Genomic DNA, 15,396 nt, shown 5'->3' with positions numbered 1-15,396 from the left:
TGAGTTTGACATATTTCGGATTTGTGTAGGTGGTACCAAACTACCCTCCAAAAACATACCACTTGATCGTTCCCCCAACGGAGTATGAGAGTGCTCCTTCCGCACCTCTTCATCAACACTGAATGCCATAACCTTTTCATATTCTGCCAGTCTGATCAGTGAACATGGAATCTTATTGAAATTTTCTTTTTTTTTTTTTTAAGGATTTTATTTATTTGACAGAGAGAGTACAAGCAGGAGGGAGCACCAGGCAGAAGGAGAGGGAGAAGCAGGCTTCCCACCAAGCAAGGCGTCTGACGTGGGCCTTGATCCCAGGACACTGGGATCATGACCTGAGCCAAAGGCAGTCGCTTAACCCACTGAGCCACCCAGGCGCCCTTGCTGAAATTTTCTTAAGCTACAGTATAGAGCTGGGTTGCATGATTTCTAAGGACACTTGGGTTCTAAAATGCTACATGTGGAAAACATAACTGCTTTGTCTAAAGACATACATGTGAGGTTTCAAAATGGATTTTTCTGGGCCATTTCTGACCCATCTGCAAAAGTAGAATGCCCAGTCCTGAGAGTTTCTGCTGAGAATTCCAGAGGTGGTAGGACATCTAGTTAGAGTTAGGGGACTCTCCATCAATCTCATCTGAAAGGAAGGAAGACAAGTGTGGCTATTTTCAACAACTTTAACTAAAAGGGAAAAACCAGAGGAACAAAAAACAAAACAAAACAAAATAAACAAAACCCAGAACAAAAGGCTAAAAATATAAACCGTCCTTCAATATTGCATGTAACAGAACAAGGACAAAAGCTCTGTATTTAAAATATAGCATTTGGGGGGCGCCTGGGTGGCTCAGTGGGTTAAACCGCTGCCTTCGGCTCAGGTCATGATCTCAGGGTCCTGGGATCGAGTCCCGCATCGGGCTCTCTGCTCGGCAGCGAGCCTGCTTCTCTCTCTCTCTCTCTCTCTCTCTGCCTGCCTGTCTACTTGTGATCTCTCGCTGTCAAATAAATAAATAAAATCTTTAAAAAAAAAAAATATAGCATTTGGGGTGGGGAGGGGGTGTCTGGGTGGCTCAGTAGGTTAAATGTCTGCCTTTGGGTCAGGTCATGATCTTGGTGTCTCGGGTTCCTGGGTTCGAGCCCCAAGTGAGACTCAACAGGGAGTTTGCTTTTCCCTCTCCCTCTGCCCCATCCCCCTCCATCCCGCTCATGATCTCTCTCTTTCTCAAAATAAATAAATAAAATCTTTAAAATGAAAGAAAATATAGCATTTAGCAGGGACTCTGTAACTATCGATAATAACTCCACTGATGAAACTTTCTCCATTCATGTCTTCTTTCTGGCTAAATCTACTTAAATATGTAGATTCTATGCTAACGTTAACACAACTTTCAGTTTTAGCCCTGGGGGGTTGGGGGGAGAAGATGACAGAGCAGTGGAAAATCTACCACGGGAAGGTTAGTTTGATTGATGTGACCTTCTGGCGGCAGCGCTCAGTTGTTCCATTAAGAGCTACAGTGTCTTTTCTGTAGCAATTCGGAAACCATCTCCTAGACTTAAGGCGCTAGTCAGTTTCCCCAAGCTCCAAATGTAAGTAAAGGCTAAGGTCTTAATTACCTACCATAGGTTTTCTTTGTTTGGTTGGTTGTTTGGTGATTTCCTTTCCGGTAGGCCTTTTTATTTCATAAAATTCTTGTGCCGTTTTAAATCTTTCAGCTTTTAAAATTCCAATCAATTATACTCCAAGAATGGAGGAAATAATTTCTCAATGACATCTGTAGGGACAATTATTAAAATGTTAACATAACCCCAGGACTGAACTATTGCAGTGATCTCCTACGGGTCTCCTCAGCCAGTGGAGACCCTTTGACCCAACCTCCACTGGAGTCCAGAGTCACCACCTACAACGTCCTTGCCCTTTAGAGGGGATTTGTCCCAGAACGTCTCCCATATCTGACCTCGATCTCTGGATCCCACCTCCTTCCTTGCCTTTTTCCCTCCAGCACAACCCATGTTCCACTTAGCCTGACAGCTATCCAAATACTTGGCTTTCATATCTGTGCTTTTTCATGGGTGGTCCCCTTGCCTGGAAGGACTTGTCCCCCAGCATGTCATCCCCTTATTTGTCTCAATTCGACCTTTCAAGACACAGCTCGATTGTCAGCTTTTCTGAGAAAAGGAACTCTCCAGGGAAAGCTGACTCCTTTGTGCCCTCAATCTCTGGTCTCCTGCCTGTGAACCAGAATGGCAGAGGCTATTTTAAATTTTTTTTAAATTATTTATTTATTTGACAGGAGAGAGAGAGATCACAAGTAGACAGAGAGGCAGGCAGAGAGAGAGAGAAGCAGGCTCCCTGCTGAGCAGAGTGCTGGATGCGGGACTCGATCCCAGGACCCTGAGATCATGACCTGAGCCAAAGGCAGTGGCTTAACCCACTGAGCCACCCAGGTGCCCCGGCAGAGGCTATTTTAAAAGGCTGTCTTCCTTATTGGACTCTGCTAGTGCTTCCTGCTGGCTAAATCCAGACCCTCTGGATTGGTCATCTTTCCAGCATTTATCAAAGTGTGGGACATACTGTAGAGAAACTCTAATGTTAATTGAAGTGACTTGAATTGCATGACATAAAGGCAAATCTGATATTACTTGGAAACTCATTTTATGGGTGATCTTGGCATAAGTTCCAACAAAGCATCATCAAAGAAAGGACACTCACCAAATGCACAAACTACTAATGATCCCTGTCTGTGACACAGTGATCCCAAGGTCCTTATTGGAAGGAGGTATGAGAAAAATTTCGTTCTGTTATTTCTATAGTGTTCTTTGTCCTTCCTGTACACTAGCCATAGCTCCCTAAAAATTCTGAGACCTTCTGAAATGTTTGAAAGCACCTTCAGTGAAGAGACAAGACTAACAACATGTGTGAAGTGTAATGTGCCTCACTTTGTTAGCGTTCATTTAATAATTTTTTAAAGGTATAACATCTTCTTTCTGACCTTCAAAATGTTCAAATAATTTTGGGGGCGCCTGGGTGGCTCAGTGGAAAATGTTCAAATAATTTTGACCTGACTGATTTTGGAAATACGTTTCCCCTTTACCTAACAATTCAAAATAACTGCCTTATATATAAATATATCATCCTTTAATTCTAAGATTCTTTAATTTCTACAGTTATAGTTTTAGCCTATAATTGTTATAATTACATTGACTTTTACAGAGAGATCCTCCGAGATACATAATGAAAAATTTCCCAATGTCTGCATAAGAATATTAAACAGAGTGAATTCATTTCATTACTCCCCCTATTGTAGAAACCTGACTCCTCGAACTGAATGTCTTCTTTAAAAAAGTATGTTCTTTGTTCTGAGGCAAGAGAAAAGCCTTTAAAGTAGCAAAACCCCAAATACTCACTGTGTTTAAATAGGTGTTAGTATATTACCTCTAATTAGCTATACAAAGTTATTTATGGAGAAAAATGCTGACTATACTTGTTAAGGTTTAAATACTAGAGGCCGATTTAAAATGGAAAATACCATGTAAAAATTATTGGTATGCATAGATAAATTGGAAAAAGATCTTGATTATTTCTGTTTAAAACTACCAAAGTATAGTTTTCAAAAGTTTATATTTAAAATACATTCTTACATGAACTGAATTTACATTTCATTATATATAACTGTACATTTAAAGATTCACCATCCCACACGATAAAGTGATAACAGTCTGTTTATGGCTGTGGAATGTTGGATTGTTAACAGGCATCCAGAAATGGAATTACTAAGTTAATGAGTATGAACATATTTTGAGTTCCTGGTGCATATTTCCAAATTACTTCAGAAAGGGTGACACGATGTTACAGTATCATTGGTAATGCATGAAAATATGAATTAAAATCTGCTTTTTCGAGGAATAAACGTTACTTTCATAAAATTTTGCTAATTTAGTAGGTATGAGGTGCATTATTCTAATCTACATTTGTTTACTTTCTAACAAAGTTGAATATGTTCCCAGATATTTGACAGATTTTGTGTGTGCGAATCATTTGGTTATGTTTTCCAGCTACCTAGCCATTGAAATCTTAGTGTTTTTCTCATTATTATTATGAGCTGTGTGTTATGTATATATATAACATTATCCTTTTATCTTCTACATTCGTTGTAACATCTTCTATATTTATGTATATTTGTTTTTTCATTCTATTGCTTGTCTTTTAAGTTTGTTTATGCATTATTTTAAAAAGCATCAGGGCAAAAAAAAAAAAGCAAGCATCAGGGCACCTGGGTGACTTAGTCAGTTAAGCTCCTGACTCTTGATTTGGCTCAGATCATGATCTCAGGGTCGTGGGATGGAACCCCGAGTCAGGCTCCATGCTCAGCAAGGAGTCTGCTTCTCTCCCTCTCCCTCCCCTCCCCATCTACACCCTCTGTGTACTCTCTCTAAAATAAAAAAATAAATCTTTAAAATAATTTTTTTAAAAAGCATCAGATATTTAAATTTATAGTATATCTGCTGATCTTTCCCTCAATAATTGTTTTCTGAAGCATCTGGGAAGTTCTCTCTCACATCATCCTTCAAGTTGTTAAATAAGGAATTCCAGGGTGCCTGGGTGGCTCAGGGGGTTAAAGCCTCTGCTTTTGGCTCAGGTCATGATCCCAGGGTCCTGGGATCGAGCCCCACATACGGCTTTCTGCTCCGTGGAGAGCCTGTTTCCTCTCCTCTCTCTCTGCCTGCCTCTCTTGCCTACTTGTAGTCTCTGTCTGTCAAATAAATAAATAAAATCTTTTAAAAAAAATAAGGAATTCCATTTTCTGTTTCTTCTACTAGTTGAGTTTTTATATAATATTTTTAGCATTTTGATTATGATAAGACTTACTGTCTTTTTCTTCCTGTTTCTTGTGTGGGTGTTCATTGAGCTCCCCGAATCTATGGATTCATCATTTGTCATCAAATTTGGGAAATGTCCAGCCATTATCTCTTCAAATATTTTTTTCTGTCTGCCCCTGCCTTTGGGGATTCCAACTGCAAATAAATCCATCCACTTAAGATTGTGTCATAATCTAGCGGCACTTTGTTCATTTCAAAGAACAATTCTCTGTGGGTGTTTTGTTTTACATAGTTTCTATTCCTATGCTTTAGAGTTTACTAACCTTTTCTTCAATGACATCTACTTTGCCGTTCCTCCCATTCAGTGGATTTTTCATCTTACACATTGCAGTTTTTTGGTCAAAACCTTTTTGAACATATAGGATATAGTTATAATAATTGATGATTGTCTTTTGTCTGGTAATTCCAATGTGTATGTGAGTTCTGGGTCTGTTTCAATTGATGTTTCTTCATTATGTGTCCTATTTTCTTCCTTTTTTTGTGGGCCTCATCATTTTTTTTTAATACCAGGTATTGTGAAAATTACCTTGTTGGGTGGTGGATATTTTTGTATTCCTTTAGACATTATTGAGTTTTACTCTGGAATGTAGCTAGGTCACTTGCCAACAGTTCTCTCTGTCATGTCTTGCTGTGTTGGGTGGCACTGGGCAGTGCTTATGGTCAGCCAATTGCTCCAATTACGCCACTTCTGAGGCAAGACTCTCCTGTGAACTCTACCCAGTCACGAGGCTTTCATCTCACTGGGAAGAACAGGCTCTATACTTGGTGAAGTGTGAATGTGGGCAGTGTTCCCTCTAATCTCTTCAGATGGTTCTTTCTTCATCTTTAGCACACTCTGACCAGTCAGTACTCAAGGGGGAATCCCTGCAGATCTCCACAGCTCTCTCACTCTCTCTCTCTTCTCTCTCTCTGAGGATCTCTCTTCGTCAGTAACCTTTAGCCACCTCGCTCTCCCAGACTCTTAGCTTCTCGTCTTCAACTCAGAGAATCCACTGTGCTCTGCCTGGGTTTCACCTCCCAGGTTTCCTGTCCTCAGGCTCTGGACAGGAAACTCTCCCAAGACGGAACACTGGGACATCGATGGGGCCACTTCTTTTTTTTCACGTCTCTCTGAGATCACTGGTAACTTAGTTGCATGACGCACAGTGTTTTTAAAACCATTGTTTTACATGGAGCACTGGCTGTGGTGCATAAACAATGAATTCTGGAACACTGAAAAGAAATTAAAAAAAAAAAATTAAAAAACAAAAACATAACATTGTTTCTTACATTTTGTCCATGCTTTGGTTGTTTCCAGTGGGAGTGTTACTATGGTCCCTGATGACTCCATTCTGTTCAGAACTATGATTTCTTTAGGTATCTGGCAATTAATTCTTGTGTATGGATTGAAGTGAATATCTATTTTGATTTTTTTTACTCCACCCAAATTACCTACCCTAACATCAACTCTAGTGAATATTTTCTTCCTTGTCTTTGATATTTACCTTGTGCTATATATTGGGGAACATTTCTGGATTAGCTCTTTGGTACTGTGGATCTATTACTCATTTTTGCCCCAGAGCTATACTCTTTTACCTGGAGTTTCTTTGTCATATATTTTTAATACCTGATAACGCTAATCTACCGTATTATATTTTTCCATTAAATTTCCCTCTGAGAATTTTTATTTTATTTTTTTAAGTTTTTTTTTAAGATCTTATTTATTTATTTGACAGACAGAGATCACAAGTAAGCAGAGAGGCAGACAGAGAGAGAGAGGAGGAGGAAGCAGGCTCCCTGTTGAGCAGAGAGCCCCATGCAGAGATCAATCCCAGGACCCCAAAATCATGACCTGAGCCAAAGGCAGAGGCTTTAACCCACTGAGCCACCCAGGCGCCCCACCCTCTGAGAATTTTTTAAAAGTATTCTGTTATACTTATTCTTTTACATCCATTTGGGAAACATTTTATCAAATCTTTAAAACCATTCTGGGATTTTTCTTAAGACTGAATTATATATGTAAATTAACTTGGAGATGACACATAGACATTTTATATAATATTTGTCTTCTTATCCTGGAGTGTAATATACCTATCAATCTTTACTACTCACTCAAATGAGTTAATTTTTCAGAAGTTTTTATTGTTTCTTCACAAAGATCGTATATATTTCTCTCTCAAGTACTTAGTGTCTGTGTGTTGTTACTGGAAATGGGTCCTTATTTTGTCAGTTTGCTTTCCTACAATTACAGATAAAAAGCTATGGACAGGGGTGCCTGGGTGGCTCAGTGGGTTGGGCTTCTGCCTTCTGCTCAGGTCATGATCTCAGGGTCCTGGGATCAAGGCCTGTGTCATCTGGCTCTCTGCTCAGCAGGGAGCCTCCTGCTTCCCCCTCTCTCTCTCTGCCTGCCTCTTGGCGTACTTGCGATTTCTCGCTCTGTCAAATATATAAAATCTTAAAAAAAAAAAAAAAAAACCTATGGACATCACATGCATGTAAGTGTGTGTCTATGTGCTTATACTCGTGCCTATTTAGTCTCCTATATTCCATACTATATCCATGTGTCTCTAGAACTGAGTCTTTGGCTTCTCTAAGTGTTTAATCATGTTACTGGTAGATAATGGTATTTTCATTTCTTTATTTGCAATACTTAAATAACCCACATTAAACTAAACTGGCTTACTGAGTCTTGAAACTAGATACAGCATAGTTATACTACAAAAAAATATTAGTCCGGCTCCCATATAGAAAATAAACTGAAATCTTCAGAGAAATCTTTTAAGAATACCAAAGGGAGGAGGGTCACCTGGGTGGCTCAGTGGGTTAAAGCCTCTGCCTTCGGCTCAGATCATGATCTTGGGGTCCTGGAATCGAGCCCCGCATGGGGGCTTCCTCCTCTCTCTCTGTCCGCCTCTCTGCCTACTTGTGATCTCTCTCTCTCTCTCTCTCTGTCAAATAAATAAATAAAGTCTTTAAAAAAAAAAGAATACCAAAGGGAGGCTCTCTGCTCCTCCCCATTGGACAAATAGGGGCATCTTCTGGCGCAGTGCCAGCCACCTCCCCGAGACACGATGGTGAGGGTTCGAGTAAACGGATTTGGCTATGTTGAACACCATCATCAGAGCTGCTTTTTATTCAGGCAAAAGTGGATAATATCACCACCAATGACCTCTTCATTGACCTCAACATATTCCCGTATGATTCCACCCATGGCAAATTCAATGGCACAGTCAAGGCTGGGAATGGGGAAACTTGTCCTCAACAGAAACTCCAACTCCAAATTCTAGGAGTGAGATCTCGCTGACATCAAATGGAGTGATGCTGGTGCTGAGTGTTTTATGGAGTCCACTGTGGTCTTCACCACCATGGAGAAGGCTGGGGCTCACTTGAAGGGTGGGGCCAACAGGGTCATCATCTCTGTCGCTTCTGCTGATGCCCCCATGTTGGTGATGGGCATGAACCATGAGAAGTACGACAGCTCCCTCAAGGTTGTTAGCAATGTCTCCTGCAGCACCAACTCCTTTGCCCCTCTGGCCAAGGTCATCCATGACAATTTTGGCATCATGGAAGGACTCATGCTACAGTCCATGCCATCACTGCCACTCAGATGACCATGGATGGCCCCTCTGGGAAGTTCAAGGCTATCCAGAGCATCATCCCTGTTTCCACGGACACCAAGGAGGTAGGTGAGGTCATCTGTAAGCTGAATGGGAAGCTCACTGGCATGGCCTCTGTGTCCCCACCCCTGACCTGTCAGTGGTGGATCCAACCTGCCGCCCGGGTAAAGCTGCCATGTACGATGATATCAAGAAGGTGGTGAAGCAGGCATCAGAGAGTCCCCTCGAGGGCATGCTGGGCTCCACTGAGGACCAGGCTTGTCTCCTGTGACTTCAAGAGGGGCCCCTACTCTTCCACCTTCAGTGCTAGGGCTGGTTGCTCTCAGCCACCACTGTGTCAAGCTCGTTTCCCGGTATGACAATTACTTTGGCTACAGCAACAGGGTGGCAGAACTTCTGTTTCATGTGGCCTCCAAGGAGTAACAGCCGCCTGGACCACCAGCCCCAGCGAGAGCAAGAGGAAGAGAGGGGCCCTCAGCTGCTGGAGAGTTCTCACCCCAGCTCATCCCAAACATGCTGAGAATCTCCTGACCTCTACTACACAGTTTTCTTCCCAGACCCCTGAAGAAGGGGGGGGGGTGCAATGTCTCAGAGAGACCTACTGTGTCATATACCATCAATAAAGTATACTTTACCCAGCCAAAAAAAGAAGAATACCAAAAGGAGAATACAAATGTAACACAAAGAAAATGTCTAAATTCTTTTTCTCTGGTTACTTCCTATCCAATACCATCTCTCACATGGAGCTGCTCTTTTCTTCAATTTATTGCCCAACCGCTTCTCTACCCCCAAATTCTCCAAAGCCAACTCACAGAGAGCTGAATCCTTCCCCTCCATACCAATCATCTAAACGTTCCTGGATTTTCCCATAACTCTTTGTCATTATGTTTCTATTAATTTCTCCTTGCTGGTTTTCCTAGGTCTCTACTTCACCGCCCAGTTCTCTACTTCTCTGGGACCCTATTCAACACAAAAATCTCCCCCTAGCAAACATTCAATGGAAATTAACTTAGAATGTGGTGGGGCGGGAGAAAGGGATTCAAGACACCCATACCTACAGTTTCGTGTGTTTATTAAACAGATGACCGAATAATTCTCATTTACTATGAAAATCTAAACGTTTTTGAATCCTGTGGGTCTCTAAATGTTTAAAGGCTTTCCTTTTATTGCCTTTAATAATATATCAGAAATTACATGAACCAATATTAATATAATTTTATATAATTTTCAAATTTAAAAAGTTCTAAAGCTGCTGGTTCACATTTCCTGGGGATACTGTTTAATGCCTTCTGGGGTCAGGAAAATGCTTCAGTGCCATCTGCTGGTTCCTAGAGCTATATCAGGTACTTATTCTAATGGCTCGCCAAATCCTTTTTTTTTTTTCCTTTTAAATTCCCGGTTCTCCTTGACTGCATTTCAAAATAACCAGAAAAATAATTGCCATTTCCAGTGACAGGACCACAAGTATTCAAATTAATAATAATGTAATAACCTTGCCTGGGACAAAATAGGAAGAACAAATATTTAACTTCTTGGTTTATTGAACTATCATGTATTCATTGCCACTAGACTAAAGTGTAAATTTCACATGCTGGACTGACATTGCTCATTACATACATCTTATTTCATTTCTCACTAATGGATATATTTTCAGGTAGAGAGTGTTCCATGTGTTGTGATACATGATGCAAATAATGTACAAACAAGAAAAAATTGGAAGCTTCTGAATAACTTACTTTTATACTTTTAGAATATTTTTAAGTCATTCCTATAACAATACTACTTTCATTTACTTACATTCTGATATACATTTCTTGAACAGGAAGCAGATACATACAGAGACAGTTTACACGTATTTGTTCAGCCAATAAATATTTACTGTCAACCACACCCCAGGCATGTTACTTCAGAGAAGGGATTTAGAAGTAAGCATGAGAAAGCCCTGATTTCAAGACCACCCTTGGACCGGGGTAAGATCTGCACCCTACGTATCATAAACACATTTTAAAAATTTGCTTTAAAATGTGGGAGGTGGGGCGTCTGGGTGGCTCAGTGGGTTAAGCCTCTGCCTTCTGCTCAGGTCATGATCTCAGGGTCCTGGGATCAAGCCCCTCATAGGGCTCTCTGCTCAGCAGGGAACCTGCTTCCCCCTCTCTCTCTGCCTGCCTCTCTGCCTACTTGTGATCTCTCTCTCTCTCTCTGTGTGTGTGTCAAATAAATAAATAAAATCTTAAAAGAAAAAAATGTGGGAGGCTGGGACACCTGGATAGCTCAGTCATTAAACGGCTGCCTCGGCTCAGGTCATGATCCTGGGGTCCTGGAATTGAGTCCTGCATCAGGCTCCCTGCTCAGCGGGAAGACTGTTTGTCCCTCTCCCACTCCCCCTGCTTGTATTCCCTCTCTCATTGTGTCTTTCTCTCTCTCTCTCTATCAAGTAAGTAAATAAAATCTTTTTTTTTTTTTTTAATGTGGGAGGCTGTCTCTCAAAATCTGCCTTTTAGCCCTGCTGTGGCATAACCTGTGAGCCTAAAAATCCAATCTCTGATTTGTGTGTAATAGTGTCAGGGAAGCAGGTCTTTTGTCTTGTGTCCCCAACTAAAAGAAAACCCTGTTTGAATGCAGGGAAGACGTATGAGTTGTACTGCTTCTGGACCCTGTGTCAGAGTGTAAGGAAGATTTGTATGTAAAAGGGCTTACGCAAGAAAGAAAAGATAAAGTAATTAACTTGTCACGTTCTTCCTTTCAGACTGCACGAACATAATAGACTTCTGCATAATGAAGTGTTATTTCTAAGTAGTTCCAAACGTACCTTGTTGTTTCCTTTTGTTTTCCACTTCATGGGTCTGGATGTACTCATGAACCAGCAAAGTATTCTCAACAATTGGATATGGTAGCTCAAGACTGTTTACAATATTAAATAACTCATATGACACATAAATTTGAAAAAAGGTAGAAATAAATGTAACATGAATGAAGGGTAATACAGATTCTATACATTGGCAACTAGAGGGACACTGAATGACAAGCTTCTGAATAATCAACTCACAATTTTTTGTGCAAAAAATTTATCTGTCTATTTAATTATTTATTTATTTGACAGAGAGAGAGAGAGAGAGAGAGAGAGAGAGAACATGAGCAGGGGAAGGGGAAGAGGGAGATAGAGAGGCACAAGTAGACTGCCCACTGAGCAGGGAGCACAAGAGGGGGCTCCATCCTAGGACCCTGAGATCAGGACCTGAGCTGAAGTCAGGCACTTACTTAACTGACTGAGCCACCCAGGTGCCCCTTGGGAAAATATTTAATAAGGTAATAATATTTACAAAAAAAATAAAACTTCAGCTTTAATCTTTAAATATTTAAATATTTAAAAATTTGTCATTAATTATAATATATTTTGCCTTCTTAAAAGAAAGATAACTGTTGGGTGCCTGGGTGGCTCAGTTGGTTAAGCGTCTGCCTTTGGCTTGGGTCATGATCCCAGGGTCCTGGGTCTGAGCCCCACATGGGGCTCTCTGTTTAGCCAGGAGCCTGCTTCTCCCTCTCCCTCTGCTACTCCCTCTGCTTGTGCTCTCTCTCACGTGTGCTCTCTTGCTCTCTCAAATAAATAAATAAAATCATAAAAAAAAGAAAAGAAAAAAGATAAATGTTGAAAGCAAGTGAAAAATAAAATGCATTGGCCTTTTACTTAATTTATATTTTTATGAAAATATATTCAATTTTTGTATACTTGGAATAGAATGAAATTTTATTTTTTAATCTTTTTAATCATTTTTGTCAATAGAACACAATTTATGAAAATTTGGGTGAAATAACATGATTGGTAATTTTGCTGAAATGAAGGCAAAATTTTATGGAATAAATATATATGGAATGCATTAACTCTACAAGTCTTTTTTTCTTCTTTTTTAGCTCTATATGTCTTTATTACTCATTCAAAATCATCAGCCAATCAACATTATACCCAGATAGATAACAATAATTAAGTACTGTCATCTTTTATATTTTGTCGTCTTTCATTTATATACAAACATTTTTATTTTGTCATTATAAATGTTTACTTGTCAAAAATAGTGGTTGTAACAGTTAACAGTGGAGGAGGAGTTAACAGTGTATTAGGTTGATTTAGATTTTTTTTTAAAAGATTTTGCTTATTTATTTATTTGACAGACAGAGATCACAAGTAGGCAGAGAGGCAGGCAGAGAGAGAGGAGGAAGCAGGCTCCCTGCTGAGCAGAGAGCCTGATGTGGGGCTTGATCCCAGGACCCCGAGATCATGACCTGAGCCGAAGGCAGAGACTTTAACCCACTGAGCCACCCAGGTGCCCCTAACTTTTAAGTAATTAGGGGCACCTGGATGGCTCAGTCAGCTGAGCGTTTCCCTTTGGCTCAGGTCATGATCCCAGGGTCCTGGATCAAGCCCCACATGGGGCTTCTCGCTCATCAGGGGAGTCTGCTTCTCCCTCTTTCTCTGCCTGCCACTCCCTCTGCTTGTGCGCTCGCTCTCTCTCTGTCAATAAATAAATAAAATCTTTTAAAAAATAAATATTTAGACCAATGGTAGGTGGGTTTTTATTTGCACACTTGCCCAGCTTCCACCATCTGAGGAGCAGATTTCATGTCAGCCTATATGAAGACAGTATTCAAGAGAGGGGACACAAAAAATAAATAGGCAAGCAAATCAGATTGTTCTAGGTAGTCATAAATGCCATGGAGAAAATACAAGCTTGGTCTGTTTGATGAATAGAAAGATGCTCTGTTGTGACTGGAGTGGCGTGAAGTCAAGATCAGTCCTGTCTGAGGTGATCTTCATTTTATCAAGACCTCTCATTCAGCTCTCTGCTTAAATGTCACCTCCTCAGAGGCTCCTTCTCCAACCACTCAAACTAATGATGGCTTTTCTCGGTCACCCCTAACACATGGCTTTGTAGTAGTGTCATTAGAATACTTACCACATTACTTGATGCTTTTCTGGTTTATCAATTTGCTTACTGCTTGTCTCTTCCTGGTAGAATATAGGTTCCATGTTCACCACTCTATGCCTAGCCTGGCATAAAGTATACATGGAATGAATCAAAGTATTCATACTGGGGATTAAAAGGGGTAGGGTGAAGGAGGGAGGATAGCCTTTAAAAAACGACTTACCCAGAGTGCCTGGGTGGCTCAGTGGGTTAAGCCTCTGCCTTCAGCTTGGGTCATAATCTCAAGGTCCTGGGATAGAGCCCCGAATTGGGCTCTCTGCTCAGGGGGGATCCTGCTTTCCCTTCTCTCTCTGCCTGCCTCTCTGCCTGATTGTGATCCTTAAAAAAACAAAACGAACAAAAAACCAACTTATTCATTCAGATCACTCTTAGAAACTGTGGGGTGGAATAGAGTCCTTGCCTCAAACAGTGATTGAATTGAGGAACAGAATTCATCACTCTACTGTAATGACATCCCTCATCAGATGAAAGAGCATATGGTGAAAATACCGTCTCTGAAAACCATGTTTATCCTTGCATCAAGAAATATTTATCAGCTACAGCTGAAGTTGTGGATTTAATGAATGTAAAGTAGCGAAAGCCATGAAAAGGATTCTTAGACAACTGATATTTTAAATTCGAATAACAACTGAGAAAGTAAGTTTGCTCTGGTCCTCAACTGAATAATCAAACCAGGAGATAGGCATATAATCACAAAAACCAAGGAGGAGATAATCGTAACACAATCAGGAACATATCTAAAAATTCTCCTAAAATGGAGGAAAAGATGTAATTCAAGATCATGGTATTTTTAAAAATAAACCCATATTTTATATATAGTTTATATCATATATATTTAGATAAACCCATATTTTATATATAATATATATAAAATGCCTATACATACACATAAATATATGTATATATAAAATGAGTCTCTGACTTGTTTTTTTTTCCTAGTTTACTTTCAAAATAAAATTCAACATGGCACCATATACCATTGGAGCTGACATAGAAAGGCATAAAATATTTCAAAATGGAGCAAGCAAGACTAGCTAAGCCTAGTTCTTTTAAATAGGGTGGAAAGACCATGAAGGAGGAGACATTTATGAACATCCTCAATGGAGGAACCACGAACTTTTTTTTTTTTTTTTTTGACAGAGAGAGATCACAAGCAGGCAGAGAGGCAGGCAGGGGCATGGGGGAAACAGGCTTCCCACCCAGCAGAGAGCCCGATGCGGGACTCGACCCCAGGACTCTGAGATCATGACCCGATCCAAAGGCAGAGGCTTAACCCACTGAGCCACCCAGGTGTCCAGGTGCCATAAACTTTTTGCCAGCTGCAGCCCTCAGCCTGGGCTTAATTCCCTCCTCATCGTGACACCTGAATCTTTCAAGTTCTTCACTTTGAAAGGAGGCAACTTGATTTGATAAGTTTCAACCCTTCATTTATCTATTACTCCAATCAAGCCTAATTAACATACTTTCAATTCCTATTTTGCATAGAGGGCCTAAAGGATAACAGCACTCAGGACCTTTCAACTTTACCTCTCTCTCCTCTCGTCTTCCTCAGAGTAGGAACGTTCAAGTTCCTACCTGAATCTCTCCCGAATTGCAATTCTCATTGCCCAAATAAATGCCTGTTTGCTCGAATTCTCATTGAATTATTTCTTGGTTGACAAAGAATTGAACCAAACACCTTTAGCACTTTTCTTTTTCTTTTCATTTTTTTTTTATAAAGCTTTAAAATATATATTCAGGGGGCGCCTGGGTGGCTCAGTGGGTTAAAGCCTCTGCCTTCGGCTCAGGTCCTGGGATCAAGCCCCGCATCAGGCTCTCTGAGAGCCTGCTTCCCTTCCTTTCTCTGCCTGCCTCTCTGCCTCCTTGTGATCTCTGTCAAATAAATAAATAAAATCTTTAAAGAAAAAAAATATATATTCAGGATTTTTACGTGAAAAAAGCAAATTTGT

General features: G+C 40.4%; 1 pseudogene; it reads left to right on the top strand.

Moving 5' to 3' along the window:
* Positions 1-7,922: 7,922 nt before the first annotated feature.
* Positions 7,923-8,891, top strand: LOC123955605 (annotated as a pseudogene).
* Positions 8,892-15,396: the final 6,505 nt, after the last annotated feature.

This window comes from Meles meles, chromosome 13 (genome assembly GCF_922984935.1).
Source record: "Meles meles chromosome 13, mMelMel3.1 paternal haplotype, whole genome shotgun sequence".
NCBI lineage: Eukaryota > Metazoa > Chordata > Mammalia > Carnivora > Mustelidae > Meles > Meles meles.
The sequence above is the reverse complement of the archived record's forward strand: the minus strand, read 5'-3'. Positions and strand labels throughout refer to the sequence as shown.